At 34.3% G+C, this 16216-nt stretch overlaps 1 long non-coding RNA gene across 11 annotated transcripts; it reads left to right on the top strand.

Annotated features, from left to right (window-relative positions):
- Positions 1–873: 873 nt before the first annotated feature.
- On the top strand, positions 874–15502 carry LOC145159286 (uncharacterized). Of its 11 annotated transcripts, XR_013737610.1 has the most exons (13): positions 874–1303; positions 1383–1516; positions 1673–1728; positions 2122–2337; positions 2466–2530; positions 2645–2723; positions 2846–2969; positions 3054–3253; positions 3334–3415; positions 4112–4168; positions 8660–8786; positions 15169–15273; positions 15367–15502. It is a non-coding gene; the product is annotated as an uncharacterized LOC145159286 (long non-coding RNA). The 11 variants fall into 11 exon arrangements; XR_013737604.1 differs by having other exon boundaries at positions 874–1516; positions 2252–2337; XR_013737609.1 differs by having other exon boundaries at positions 874–1516; positions 2466–2517; positions 2851–2969.
- Positions 15503–16216: the final 714 nt, after the last annotated feature.

Below are 16216 nucleotides of genomic sequence, written 5' to 3'. Positions count from 1 at the left end.
AGTTTCTAAGTTGTACATCGCTACGCTGAAACATTAGAAAAATCATAACTACTTCCCACGAAGTTAGATTTAGGTGTTCTTTATATGCATAGAATCCTTTTCACATATACTATAACTTTAGCTAAGATTATTTATCCTAAATAATTTGCTATCAAAAAGAAAATTTTAACTATTATAATATTCAAATTGACTAGCCTGAATCTGCGGGTGTTACAATTATCCCATCCCCCCTAAGGATAATTACGTCCCAGAATCATCAGCAAAACATGGTTTGTGTAATCCGCTCGTTACCATTCCATCCTAGGTAATAACCGTAACTCGTATGTCTCTTTAAATTAGTTTTTTTAACTCTTGGACTTATTTCTTGTTGGTGGTGCTCAACCTTGCACTCGCTCTTCATTCTAAATTCGAGCTAGATCGGAGACTCCTTCTCCGTATAGAATAGACTTAATCTGAGACGGGGTATTTACTTCGACTACCATAACATACCGAACGATCATGCTCTAATGATCTACCATGGCATCATGCAATTGCTACACTCATGTCTCTTTGAGCTAGACTCTAGCATAGACGATACCTTCCTTCATGTTCTACTATGATATAATCACTACTACAAAACAACCCTTTAATGTCGCACGAACAATGACACATACTGATTTACAATACACATTTTTTACGTGCCCTAAAAAATATGTCAGCTTTTCAAAATTTCAAGGATAGAGGACACAAATTTGTGCGTGCCCTAAAATGAGTGCCCAATAAAAAAAATTACAAACATAGAGGCGCTTTTATGTTAAATGTATGTCCTCTACAAACGTCTCTTTATAACTTTTACTCACACGTACGTTTCTTATCACAAAATCATAGGGATAATTTCTAGAGCTTTTTTGAAGAACACTCAAAACACTCATTCAACTGTCTTCTCTGCCCCCTCGTCTCTCTATTTTGTTCTCCGATATCTCCCTTCCATCCATGCCTCCTTCTCCGTCGCTCATCCACATCCACCGCCTCCAACCCTCAACGCTAGAGCCGACAAAGAAGACGAAGAAATGATGACCTAACTTCCAGTGGCTAAGCTATCTTGGAGCCAGGGGTAGTATTTGCTACCCCTCAAAATCATCTTATATATACGGTTAATATGGAGCGGTTCTTTCTTCTCCTCCTCGGCTGTTCTTCTTCTCCTACGTTCACCATCAAGCGAATGACTTTCCTCTGTTTTGCAGTCGACGAACCCCTTAAGTATCCAGGACGTGTGCTCACATGGAGTTCACCCTTTAGCCAAAATTGCTATAGAGAATAATATGTTGGACCTCAATTATTTTGCTTCCACTGTTCAAGTCTCTCCTTCAGTTCTTGAAAATATGTTTTTGAATTTTGAGCAGGTTAGAACTCCCCCTATTAGAACCTAAATTGATAATCGATATCAACGTTCAAGGTTGGGCCATCATATCTTCAACTTCTACTTCTGAAGATTTCTTTATCGATGGACATACATTTGTACTTTACTCACGACTTTGTAAGTTACTAAAGTATACTTCATATATTATGATAAAAGTGGGGTTATTAGAGATTTTTCAGTTTTGGATTTAATGTTGTTGCTTCTGTTTGGTTTTTATTGTTAAGCAAATCTGTCAGTCTTGAGTGTGTACCTGGATATTCATTGATTTTTCAGTATTCATCAAAGCTACCATTTTGGAATTCAAGCTACTACCATGAGACATCAATAAGGTTTGAAAACGTAAAATTCCCAAATTACACCCCTCTTGATTTAAGTGTTTTGTTGTTGTATATGTGTAGATGTATATGGATGTAAATGGTTTGGATATGTGTGGTTGTATTTGTGTGAGTAGTTGTTTGTAAAGGAGTGTTAATTAAGTTTATGCTTCTGTTGTCTAGAGGAATCCTAATGTAGTTCAAACAAAATTCAAGGTCTGTTGGCATCTTCTTTTAGTTTTGAATTCCAACCACTATTATTGTTAGTTCACATATATGTTATTATATTTTTTTGCTGTTCAGATGCATCCTAATGTAATATACATTCCTTTGTTTTGTTCCAAATCTGAAAATGGTTAAAATGTTAAATACATGTAACTAACAAAGCTTATGTCTTTTGTTTTTCAGATTTGGTACTTTCTGGACCAAACTGACTTGCCTCCTTCAGACCTTGATACCATGCATATTACCTATTAAAAGCTTTGATACTTGGAGCAAATACATAAAATAAAAAAAAATTTGGTTTATTTTATTGCAGACAGAAGGAATTTATGGGTACTTGCTCCTTGGTGTTGCTGTTTATTGCCTAGAATCAGTATGAGTGTGCTTTTTCTGGAATTAAGGGTACTCTTTTGTTTGCATTTATATTTTAGGTTAATTGTTTTGAAATATTATTTCGTTATCGGTTTATTAGGATGTGTTGTTATTACCTTCTTGCTAATGTTCTCGTTTGTCTGTTTACATGTTTGTAGGTCTGGTGGCCTTGCTAACACTGTTACCCACTTGGATCATTTTGAAATTGAGGTTCCACAATTCAGTATTTCCTTATTCTCCTTTAACCTTTTTTTTTTGGTATCTCTAAACACATAGTTGTAAAAGAACTAACTTTAACAGGGAAAGAAATTAATTGTTGAAGTTTATTGAACTGCAGGGGTAGTAGGGCGGATAATTAGGAGGAATTGATGGCAAATCAAACATTTAAAGGGATCCAACCTGTTGATTCTGTGGAGGTAAGGTCACCAATTATTTTGATATTTAGTTGTTGGATTTTGTATAATCATAACGACTCTTTAGTTTTCCGCAATCCTTATTTTTGTTGGATCTGATTGTTTATAATATGGTTACAAATAAGAGAAGATGTTGCACAAGTTATTAAATCTTTTACTAGTCAAGGCATCAATGTATACTTACTTCCTGGTGATAAAAAGAGTTACGCTCAATATGTCGTATCAGTAGTCTGAATCCCAAAACAACAGGTAATAAATATTAATAATAAAAACACAACAATGTTATTCAAGTTCAAAAAAAAAAAAAAATTAATAATGATATTATTTGTGTAGGTATTGTATGGAGTTAAACCTGATGAGAAAAGTAAGTTTATATGCTAACTCCAGACCAGAATGTTGTTTCCATGGTTGTGGATGGAATTAATGATGCCACCGTATTGGCGGAATCACATGTCGGAGTTGCGATAGGTGGCCGTGTTATGGCTGCTAGTGAGGTCGCCTCGATTATGCTTATGGGTAGCTAAATATCACAGGTAAAGGTTTTTTACTTTTGTTGGTAAAAAATAGCATAGCATGGCAAATGACTTAAATGCCCTGCCCGTTAATTTTGCAGCTGATTGATGCGTTGGAGCTTAGTAGACAAATGATGAAGACTATATAAAGCAAAATCTTTGGTGAGCTTTAGGTGCAATATTGTAAGTTATAGTTTATTCATTGCAAAATCTCTCCCTCCTTTTTTTTCCCCTGATATTCAAACTAAATACCCGGAATAATTTTTTGACTGTAAGAAAAGAGTATTTTACATTTTTGGTCCTTGGCTATAGCTGATTTTTCTACTTTGGACCCAAAAAGCTTCCATTTGCAATATTGGTCCTTATTTTAGATTTTTGTAATGTTTTGGTTTATGTTCCAAGTAAAATGACTATATATTTGGGAGCAAAATTGCAAAAACTAGCTATCTCAGGGACCAAAAACATAAATTACTTGTTTAAAAAAGTATAATGGTTTATTTTAATCACCAAAAAAGATAAAATGTGAAAAGTAGTATTTGGCCCTGATTATGAACTTTTTTAGGTTGGGATTGTTGGTGATCAGGCTAGAAATGATCACAATAAAAACTGCACAGGTCTGAAATAGGGGCAAGAATGCACAGATAAAAATTTGCTGAATTCTTTATTTGACACACCAAACAAACTACAAACTGATTGCAATTTATAGACTCTATCACATTAAAATCTGAATTAAAAGTGCTTTTAAAACTACCAAACTATAATTGAAAACTTTAACTACCAGGTTAACCACAATGTGATAACCGATTATTCTCTTTATTGCATTAAACTCAAATTCAAATAAGAATTAACTCCAATACTCTCCCCCCTAATTCTGAATAGGGTCTTCAAGCTTCTCAACTCCCAGAAGACTTTTCATCTCAGCAAACTTCACCCGGGGTAATGCTTTGGTCAGAGTATCTGCTCGTTGCTCTTCTCCACTTATATGCTCCACACAAATTAATCCATTTTCCACACACTCACGGATGAAATGGTATCGAGTCTCAATGTGTTTGCTCCTACCATGGAATACAGGGTTCTTCATGAGCTATATTGCAGATTTGTTGTCTACATATAACTTGACCTTTCTAACCTCCCAGCTGGTCAACTCCTTTAAGAGGTTTCTCAACCACAATGCTTGACAAGCCGCTGATGTTGCTGCCATGAATTCTGATTCGCAGGAAGACACAACCACAGTCCTCTGCTTTTGTGAACTCCATGTGACTAGATTTCCTGAGAGATAAAATGTCATTCCAGTTGTGCCTTTGCCATCATCACGATCCATCCCGTGACTACTATCGCTATAACCCACCAAGTTTCCATATCCTCCTTGTCTATACACAAGACCATGATTAATCGTACGCTTTACATACCTCAAAATGTGTTTTACTGCCTTTGAATGACTTTTTCTAGGTGACTCCATGTATCGACTGACCACCCCAACTGAGTAACTAAGATCTGGCCTTGTGTGTATCAGGTAACGTAAGCTCCCAATGAGACTCCGAAATTTTGTAGCATCCACTGTGGCTTCATCTTCATTCTTGGTCAAGCTAAGTTTTGGTTCCATTGGATATTTTGCCTCATTGCAATCTGCCATACCTGCTGCTGTTAGTAATTTCTTTGCATATCCGATTTGACTGATTGTTATACCCTTTTTACTTTGTTTCACCTCAATTCCAAGATAGTAGGTTAGCAATCCCAAATCACTCATATCGAATACTTCTTCATTTGGTTCTTGAAATCAACTATCTTTCCTTCACAACTACCTGTCACAATCAAGTCATCTACATATACACCAACTATTAGCACCGCTTTTGCGTTTTGAAGTCGTTACACGGCCTGTTCTTGGGGGCACCTGTGAAAACCCATATCCTTGAGTGTTTTGTCGAGCTTAACATTCCACGCTCTTGGAGCCTGTCGTAGCCCATAGAGAGCTTTATTTAACCGGTAAACCTGATGTTCCTTACCTGCAATAACAAACCCGTCCGGCTGTGAAACATATACCTCTTCTTTTAACTCTCCGTTTAAGAAAGCGGATTTCACATCAAGATGGTGAACTTTCCAGCCTCTCATTGCTGCAAGAGCTAGGAGTACTCGAATTGTTTCCAACCGTGCAACGGGTGCAAAAACTTCATCAAAATCAACCCCCTTTCGCTGCACATACCCCTTCGCGACCAACTGGGCTTTGTGTTTTATTACTTTTCCTTCCGGATCCTTTTTTAATTTAAATACCCACTTCAGTCCAATGGGTCTATGTCCACGTGGCAAATCTGTCAGATTCCACGTTTTATTTTTTTCAAGTGAGCCAAGTTCAGTTTTCATTGCTTCTAACCAGTCTCGATCCCCTGTTGCTTCCAGATAGGTGGAGGGTTCTTCACCAACAAACATTAGGTCTACTTCATCTTCAATGGGGTGAGTTTCAGCATATATCTCAGGTAGAGATTGAAACCCACGCACAGGGGTATTATCAAACATGGAAGGGCTTATTCCTTCGCTGTGTTTGAAAAATCAAACATAAGAGGGGTCGAGTTTGTTTGATTACCTGTGCTCGTGCTTGTTGGTGTCGCTGAAGGAGTAATCACCAGCGACTGGAAAGAAGGATTTTCTTCATCACCCGGGTTTTGATACACTTCTTCTCCATATGTCGGTGAATTAAAAAAGCTTCTAAAATACCCAGGTTGTTCACCTTGGTCGCCATTTTGGGCTTCAGCCCAATTCCACTTAACTTTCTCTTCAAATATGACATCTCGGCCCACCATTATCTTATTCTCTTTAGGGTTGAACAATCTATAAGCCTTGCTACCTGGTTCGACCTCTAGATACACCACCTGGATACTTCAATCACTCAGCTTGGTTAATTGATTTGATGGCTTCTTCATATGTGCAAGGCAACCAAACACTTTGACATGATGAAGCGTTGGTTTTTTCCCTTTCCACCCTTCATACGGTGTCATATCCTTTACTCCTTTCGTTGGCATTCGATTTAGAACATACACTGAGTGACGAACAGCCTACCCCCACAATCTTTCTGGCACACTCATAGTCTTCAAGAATGATCTAGTGGCTTCAAGAACGGTCCGATTTCGACGCTCAACTACACCGTTCTGCTGGGGCGAATACGGTGCAGTTAATTGCCTTTTGATGCCTTCTTTGCTACAAAATTCTGAGAAAACTTGGGAGGTGAACTCCCCTCCCCGATCTGTCCTGAGTACCTTCACCTTGTATGGACTCTCATTTTCAACCTGAACTTTAAACTTCTTGAAGGTTGCAAAGGCTTCATATTTTGATTTGAGCATATGTACCCACATGTATCTGCTAAAGTCATCGACCATTAGCATAAAGTATCTGTTACCTGCCAAAGTTTGTGGTGTTATTGGACCACAAAGATCAGCGTGAATTAGCTCGAGAGGTTTACTTGCTCGCCACATTGCTTCTTTTGGGAATGGTTGTCTGACTTGTTTCGCGACCAAACACCCATCGCAAACTTGTGTCGGGTGTTTTATCCTTGGCACACCTTCTACTAATCCTTTCTCAACCATTGATTCCATAACTCGAAAGTTTACGTGCCCCAACCTCGCATGCCATAGCCAAGCCTCGTCATCAATACTAGTTGCCATACAAATCGGTTGTGAAGTTTTAAGGGTGATCTTGTACAACCGGTTCTTGGACCGTTGTACCTTCATTATCAATCTTCCATGTTCATCATGTACTCGTAGATACTAATGCAACATCTCAATCTTGTATCCTTCTTCTGTCATCTGCCCTAGACTCAGGATGTTACAATGCAAAGCTGGAATGAAATATACATCTGGTACAAGTATTTAATCACCATTCTTGCACTCAAACAAGATTGTCCCTTTTCCATCAATCTTCACTTTAGAACCATCACCAAAACGCACCTGTCCGGTCACCTTCTCATCGAGTTCAGCAAAGAAACTTCTCATGCCAGTCATATGATTACTGGTACCATTATCCAAATACCAAAGGTCTTCACCACTGCTCTTCTGTCCCGGGAACACCTTGTCTTCATTTAGTAACACCATGTTGTTTGAATCTTCCCCAAGGATACTCAACAAAAGTGCTTCTGGTTCATCATCGCGATTTTGAGTTTGAGTCAAGTTTACTTCATCTTTTCTTTCCTTTGGAGTTTTGCATTCTGATGCATAGTGACCATATTCTTCACAGTTGTAACACTTTATATGACTTTTATCCCTTCCTTTTTGACGATTATTGTGTGAGTCATGAAACTTTGTAAAGCTTCCACGACCACCTCTGCCCCGTGTACTTCCTCTACCTCGTCCACCACTTTGACCACCTCTGTCATGATGTGATGTTCCGCGTCCCTTACCACTCGAGAAGGAACCCCCCTTTGAAGCCTTTTGATTGTTTTGACCTTCTGATCGGGTGAACAACAAACTTCCTTCCCCGGTTGTATTATTGCTTCGAAGTTTCAGCCGATCCTCATAGGCCTTGAGCCTTCCTACAACTTCCTCGAAGGGCATCTCATTCACATCTGAATATTGTTCAATGGATGCTACCAGTTGCAGGTAGTTATCTGGGACGGAGTCAAGTAGTTTTCTTACGAGCACACTATCTTCAAGAGTTGTGCAAAGACTGCTGTGCTTCGAGATCATTGCACCTAGATTTCCCGCGAACTCATCTATAGACTCCCCATCTTTCATCCGTAAGGCCTCGAACTCACTCTTGAGAGTGTGCAATCTTGCTTTCTGAACTCTATCAGCCCCGAGAAACCTTGTTTTTAAAGAATCCCACACTTCCTTTGCTGTCTTCTTCTTTGCCACCTGTAACAAGATGTCTTCCGGTATTGCTTGGAAAAGATAAGCCCGAGCCGACTTGTTCTTTTTCTCATCCACAGCTTCTCCCCATGCTGGTTCAATGGATTCCCATACTCCCTGGGCATCCATTATAGCTTCCATTTTGATCGCCCACGTGGTGTAGTTCGTGGGAGTCAACATCGGACATTGAAATGGCACTCCACTATTCTCTCTTGTAACAAGTTGGCTGGATGACGACATGGATTCGGAGCGGATGTATTTGGGCATGAACTGAAAGCTCTGATACCAAGTGTTGGTGATCAGGCTAGAAATGATCACAATAAAAACTGCATAGGTCTGAAATAGTGGCAAGAATGCACACATAAAAATTTGCTGAATTCTTTATTTGACACACCAAACAAACTACAAACTAATTGCAATTTATAGACTCTATCACATTAAAATCTGAATTAAAAGTGCTTTTAAAACTACCAAACTATAACTGAAAACTTTAACTACCAGGTTAACCACAATGTGGTAACCGATTATTCTCTTTATTGCATTTAACTCAAATTCAAATCAGAATTAACTCCAATAGGGATTCCAATTGCTGCAGGAACTTTGTTGCCATTGACAGGGGGTGATGCTTACTACCTCAATCGACTAAAGAGCGAGATGCTCGGCTGAAGGCTGAAGTGAACGCTAAAATTTCTCAAAAGAAATTAGACGAGGAGATACACAAGGTAATTTACTTATTTTAGGGCAATTGTCGTCACTTGCACTTGTTTGCAGAACCTCATATATCTGTTGGTTCCGAGTAGGGACTCAAATTTGACCCGCGGATACCCGAACCTAATGGGGTGGGTATTACCCGCCTTAATGGGTAACGGGGAGAGGACGGGTCTTAAATTTCATACCGGGGTCACAGACGGATAATGAAAATATCCAACACATTTAATACCCGAATATATATATATATATATATATATATATATATATATATATATATATATATATATATATATATATATATATATATATATATATATATATATATATAGGGTGAGATCGGTTGAGAACTCATAGTTTCTTGAGAACTCGAGAACTAAATGTGGAGCGTTAGATCAAAATTAACTCATTAAGGGCATCATCGTCATGTTACCGATTTCATTTAATGTTTAATTTTTTTTTTGTTATTGGAAATAGTAACAAAATATTCTAAACATTAACATAATAAATCAAATTTCAGATTTTTTTAAATAATTTCCAATTTTTTTAAAAAAATGGAGATTTTTTACTTTTTCCAGAAAACATGAATTTTTAAAAAAATTGAAAAAAAATATATTAAAAAAAAACTGCAAATTTTTTTTAAAAAAAACAACATTTCTTAAAAAAACTGCATTTTTCCAAAAAACCTGCAATTTAAAAAGACACTGTAATTTTTTCAAAAAAACTGCATTTTTTTTAAAAAAACCGCAACTTTTTTCGAAAAAACTGCATTTTTTTAAAAAGTAAATATTTAAAAATCAGTAATTTAAAAAAAAAACCAGAATATTTAAAAAAAACTCTAATTTTTTTAACCAAAAAAAAATCAAAGTTTTAGGTGCATATATGCATATTTATTGTACTATAATATTCGTAAATAAATCATAAAAAATCTCATTTTTATTAATCAATCTATAAACATAATAATACAAGAATTTTTTTTGATACAAAATAAAATATAAAAAATAAAAAATGCTATAAAGATTCACAGTGTTGTCATTTCTTCATATCAAAATTTCCATATTTTCTTCAATGTATCACTTTTCACCTCTTCAATATTTTCCACAAATTCTTCAAAATCTACAATAAAATTAAAAAAAATTGATTAATGCAAGAACACTCACAAAAATGCACATGTATATATATCATGTAAGATTCAGATGTGATTATATAATGTGATATTCACATATGATTGTATATATTAAGATTGAAATATGAAACTGACAAGAAAATTTTTAAAAAATAATTAACGAAGAACAAACACACAAAATGCATGTGTGCATATAGACTTAATTTATATGTGATTCACTTGTGATTTACATGTGAATCACATGTAATTCATATGTTATTCACTTGTGATTTACATGTAAATCACATGTAATTGATATGTGATTCACTTGTGATTTACATGTGAATTACATGTGATTAATATGTGAATTACATATGAATCACATGTAATTCATATGTGATTCACTCGTGATTTACATGTGAATTACATGTGATTCATATGTAAATTACATGTAATTCATATGTGATTCACTCGTGATTTACATGTGAATTACATGTGATTCATATGTGAATTACATTTGATTTACATGTGAATCACAATAATTCATATGTGACTCACTTGTTATTTACATGTGACCTATATGTGATTCATATGTGAATTACATGTGATCTACATGTGAATCACATGTTATTCATATGTGATTTACATGTGAATCACATGTGATTCATATGTGATTTACATGTGAATCACATGTAATTCATATGTGAATTACATGTGAATCACATGTAATTCATATATGATTCACTGGTGATTTACTTGCGAATTACATGTAATTCATATGTGAATTACATGTGATTTATATGTGAATCACATGTAATTCATATATGATTCACTTGTGATTTACATGTGATTCATATGTGAATAACATGTGAATCACATGTAGTTCACATGTGATTCACTTGTGATTTAAGTGTATCACTCACTTATGTGTACAATTATCATTGAAACAATCATGGGGGAAATACCATAAGTAGTCCATATTGAACATGCCCTTTGGACTTCGATCAGTGGCAGCATATCTCCTGTATTGTATTAACTGAGAGTCAGTCCATGACTCTAGTTTAATAGCAGCACCATATTTCATATCACCAAGAAAGAAAACAGATTCTCCATCTGGAGACACTAACACCCATTTCATTTCACCAAAATCTAGTTTGTAAGAAATGAAGCGCTTCTCATATTGTCCATTCCGATCTAACACAAAAAGGCTTTCATCCAAACTTACAAAGTGCTGAAGCACTAAGCTCAAACCAAGCTTTGGAGAATTCTTGAATTCAAGTAAAGTTAGTTTGGGGGTTTAGACCAAGTCTCATTTCACATACATGATAACCAGTGTGTAGGGAATATAATTAATAAACAATACGTTGAAGGGCATTTTCGACATTTAATTTTTTAAAATGGAGAAATTAACACCAAAAATAGTTCAATAACCTATTGAATTTAAGAAAAATGACTACTGACTTAAGAGTGCAAAATGCATATTATATTATATATCCATGGTTGTGTGGGTCCCTAATGCAACTTTTTCTTTTATAAAGACAAAAATAATAAAACAAGAAACTTACTGCAGCTCTTGAAGCATGTTGGGATACTAAAAAAACATCCAGTAACAAGAGACAAACATGACGTGCTACCCTGCGTATAAAACAAACTGATCCACACATTTGAGTAAAATCCATTGACAAAATTGATATTTATTTTCTTACATCATCTATTGGTTCAATATTTTGATATAATCTCTCCAAAATGGAGAAAGATTTTTCATATTCATGTAGATGGTAAAGGATGACTGCCTAAAGAAAAACAACATGGAAGAAGAAAATCAACTAATAATATAACCATGGAAAGATAAAAGACTACATACTTAAAAGTGCTATTGCTTGTTAGCTGATTTTCTCCATCAAATCATTTCATTCATCTTCATTCATTCCATTACACTCTATTACAATTTTCTCTATCATTCTAATTACAGTACTTGTATTTTCTTATAATATAATTAATAAAAACTGGCAGAAAATTAACTGATGTCATATAAATTTAAAAATTCAAACCAATGTTAGAAGATGAAGAGAAAATGGAAAAAGTACATGTTATAAATAGTTCTTGGATAAAGACATCATAAGTCAGTTCCAAAAATGAGACAAGTGATGAAATACTAAACTTCATCATAATATACACTTCCTCTTTCCATCTCTAAACCCTAAACCCTAATCCTAAACTATATCTTTTTACGAATCAATAGTATTTGTTCCAAAATAATAGATGCTAATGGATCTTGAAGTACTAACAAAAGGAGTTTCAAATTAGTTGTAGAAGGAGATTAGGATTCAGGAAAAAAAGAGAAATATAACATTGAAATAATGCATGCCTTGAAAAAAAAATACTAAATCATTGATTTTTATAGCATCCATAATGAGAGAGAGGATTGATGTGGCATTGAATGGGAGTTAGATGCATTATAAATTGATGATGGGAGGTTGAATCAATGCATGTAATATATTTTTAATTTTTATTCATTAAACAAAGTATGATGAGTTACCAATTGTGATCTTGTTTCCACATCTTTACAGAACCGAATTGCATAATCAGTACCCTAAATACAATGAAATCAAGATCAATATGTACAAAAGAACTATCCCAAATTTGAACAACTAGAATGAGATCAAGATCAATATGTACAAAAGGAAATTACCACTCCATCATACTGAATAGGGTGTCTAAACCAACTACTCTGTATAATATGTTAGAGAAAACAAACTTTTTTGCCACAAAGTAATACAAATTTAATTCCAAATTGCAGTTACTTGAGGAGGATACAAAATCATGAATGTGACTAGAATTGTCAAGAGCATAACACTTGGTTGTAGGTACATCCACAGAACCAACGATGCCTGTTTGATATAGGAAAGCTGGAAATGAAACACGAAAACAAAGTTTTCATTCAAAAAAAGAACAAAACTGATATACATTCAACAATTTGCTTCTTAATTCTTACAGAGATGAGTAAATAACTACAAATTCATCAATTAACTGTAAAAATGGCCGAGAAAAAACTGATCATTAACAACATTAGAGCATATGTTAGCCTTGGGTACCAAGAGAATACACGGATACCAGATGCTCAAAAGGCTGCAGTAATCCATTTAAATTGTATTATGAAAATTTATTTGTGGAAAACGTCTAGTTTCCGACATTATATTCTATGCTCAAAAGGCTACAGTCTTCCATAAATAAAAATATATCCTACATTTCACAAAATATAACAAAAAAAAATTCTTAAGAATCCTAAATTGGAATTGGTTCATCATTCATGAAGTCAAAGTGAAGTTAACATGTGATATTTCTCATTGAGGCAGTTCATTGAACATGTTGAGTGCAAACAAATATCTCTATTTTTCAATAACACATGTGTCTATTTTTATACCTACAATGATAACAAGGATTTAACTCTTTTTAAAAACATATTGACTAAACAGGTTCAACTTAACGATTATGCAAAAACAATTCATAAAGGTCAAACAAAGGTCAAGAGTCAACAATAGAAATAGATGATACCTAAATTTTGATCAACAAGGGATCATCTTCTTCGTTCAGGTCTTCAATCAACAGTGGAGGACGAGATGAAGTCGGCGATTACGGTGTACTCTGGGGAACGAATTGATGGAGGATAAACGATTCAAAATCAAAGCATCTTCAGTGAAGTTTTTTCTATGAAGAACGTGAGATCAAGGAGTTCAACAACAATGAAACTTCGATTGTTGGGGGATTTCAGATTTCATATAGATTGATGATCGATGATGATCGTTTGATCGATTGGGATCTGGAAATCGACGATAAATGTGGTTCGTTGTTTATCTTCACCGTATTCGTGTAAGTAGAAGCAACGTTAGAATCGAAAGCATGGAATTGGATGAAGGGTTGGAGGCAATTCGACGGAGGTGAGTCGTCGGAGGATGGATCGTAGGTTTGAGCGAGATAGGAAAACGGGGAAGAGAGAGAGAGATGAAAATTTATTTTATCAGATATTAGATTTAAGAAATCATTTAGTACCCCTGACTGAATTAATTAAGATAGTCCTCCTTCTTTTTTGTCTACTTATTTACAAAAACGCCACCTTCCATCTCGACCCTTCCTTTTTTTGATCCAACGTTCCACCTTTAGTTCTCGGGTTCTCGTGAAACTTTGAGTTCTCAAATGATCCTTCCTCTCTCTCTCTCTCTCTATATATATATATATATATATATATATATATATATATATATATATATATATATATAGGGAAAAGTGAATATACCATTAAGGGTATATAAGCCTAAGTACTCAAACCCTCGTTTTGTATCATATATAGATTGTAATTGTCCAATGTTCTTATAATTCAACTTCTAATTTGACTTACTTCCAATATTTTTATAAATTTCACATTTATCTTCCTCTTACATAATTTTCATTTTCAACTATAATATATATAGCCTAGTAGGTGTTCGACAAAAAGATGTAATATAAGAGGAAAATAATAGTGAATTTCGAAAATCTTGAAAGTAAATCAAGTTACGGTTTGAAGTTTAAGAACATTATAATGAATATATTAAACAAAACAACCTATTATGGTGAGTTTGGGTACTTAAGCTTATATATACTCTTAAGGGTATATTCACTTTTCACAAATATATATATATATATATATATATATATATATATATATATATATATATATATATATATATATATTAAAATTTATATGGAACTGAAGAAAGAATTGTTTTGGACTAGTCAAAAGATTGATCTAAATACACTGAAGAAATAATTTTGTTTTTACTCTTGACGAAAAATATCACGAAATATGGATGAAGCTTTTCTATTCAAACCAAAAAAAAAATTTATCAACAAAAAGTAACATCTTAAATATTTAACCGTTATTATAGTAATTTTTAAAATTACAATAATTAGACATTAAAGTATTAAAGTTTTTTTACAACTAAATATGACTCAACCCAAAGCTAGATGATAAAAACAATATAACTAAAACCATTTGTCTCAATCGTTTAGTATCTATTTAAAGAAAATAATAAGTTAAATTATAATCTGAATAAAATAATAACTTTTTATCCTTCAAAATCCACCACCGTTTTCATCCCTAGTTCGGGTGCGGGGACAGGGTTTGCTGTCCGTGCCAAAATCATTGTCATTATTTTGTCAGTATAGCCTCTAAGGGTAAAATAGAAAACAAGAGTCGTAATAAATTATTATACCTTTTTTTACTTCAGAAAAAATTAAATTTGGAGTTGTCACAGGGTATTTAAAAAATGTTAGATGGGAAGGTTGTTTATATACCATAGAGGGATTCTACATTGACCAGACTTCTTGAATCTTCTTTAAGTGGTCATAGAAGGGTATATGTAAGTATAAGTTTTCTTTTTGTCCCTTTTTTTTTTCATAATTTGTAGTTTTTTTTTATGATGGTTGACAATTCTGGTCATGTTTTCACACAGATCATGTGTGAGGATGATGTGATGGTGCTTCTTGATTTGGTGAAAGTTGATTCATGTATCTTAATCTCTTCTAATGTTCCATTAGTTATTGATTATACTTTTCAGGTCAAATTTAGAGAGATTATTTGTTTATATTGAGATTATTGAATGTGATTCAGTTTAAATTTTAATACATTTATTGTATAAAATGAATTATTTTCTTATTATTCGTAAATGTGTCTCGTAAATGCGTATTTTAAATGGCTGTTGAACTTTATGACACACAGATGTGTGTCATCTTCATTTATGATAGGGGCTTTAATGATACATAGTGTGAGTCGTAAATACGGGTCGTAAAGTTACGACAAGCAAATGTGTGGCGTCTTTCTTTATGACAGGGCCTTCCTTGACATGCATTGTGCGTCGTAAACGTGCGTCGTAAATGCGCGTAGTACATTTATGACGTGCAAAAGCGTGTCATCTTTCTTTATGATAGGGCCTTCGTTGACACACATTTGCGTGTCATCTGTGCATTTTACGACACACAATGCGTGTCATTAAAGGGTATTTTTGTAGTAGTGAATCACATTCTAGCATGTAGAAATTCTAGCTACAAGCTGCTTAATTTTAATGGAAATCGTAATACTTCTATTAATTGGTTCGATTATCTTTTCCGCCAATCTAAAGTTGGAAACTAAGTTGAAATTTCTTCGTAGATTAGTCGAACTCGATTGAATATGTACAGTAAGGTCAGAAATGACATTCATCTTTTTATCTATTACTGAAATGATGGTAACGACAGACATGAACAAACAAATTCAACTACTAGTATGTTAGTAACATTGTGACTTATCTTGATTTAATTATGAAC

This window comes from Lactuca virosa, chromosome 2 (genome assembly GCF_052849685.1).
Source record: "Lactuca virosa cultivar CGN04683 chromosome 2, Lactuca_virosa_CGN04683_v6, whole genome shotgun sequence".
In the NCBI taxonomy this organism is placed as follows: domain Eukaryota; kingdom Viridiplantae; phylum Streptophyta; class Magnoliopsida; order Asterales; family Asteraceae; genus Lactuca; species Lactuca virosa.
This window is presented reverse-complemented; position numbering and strand designations above follow the sequence as displayed.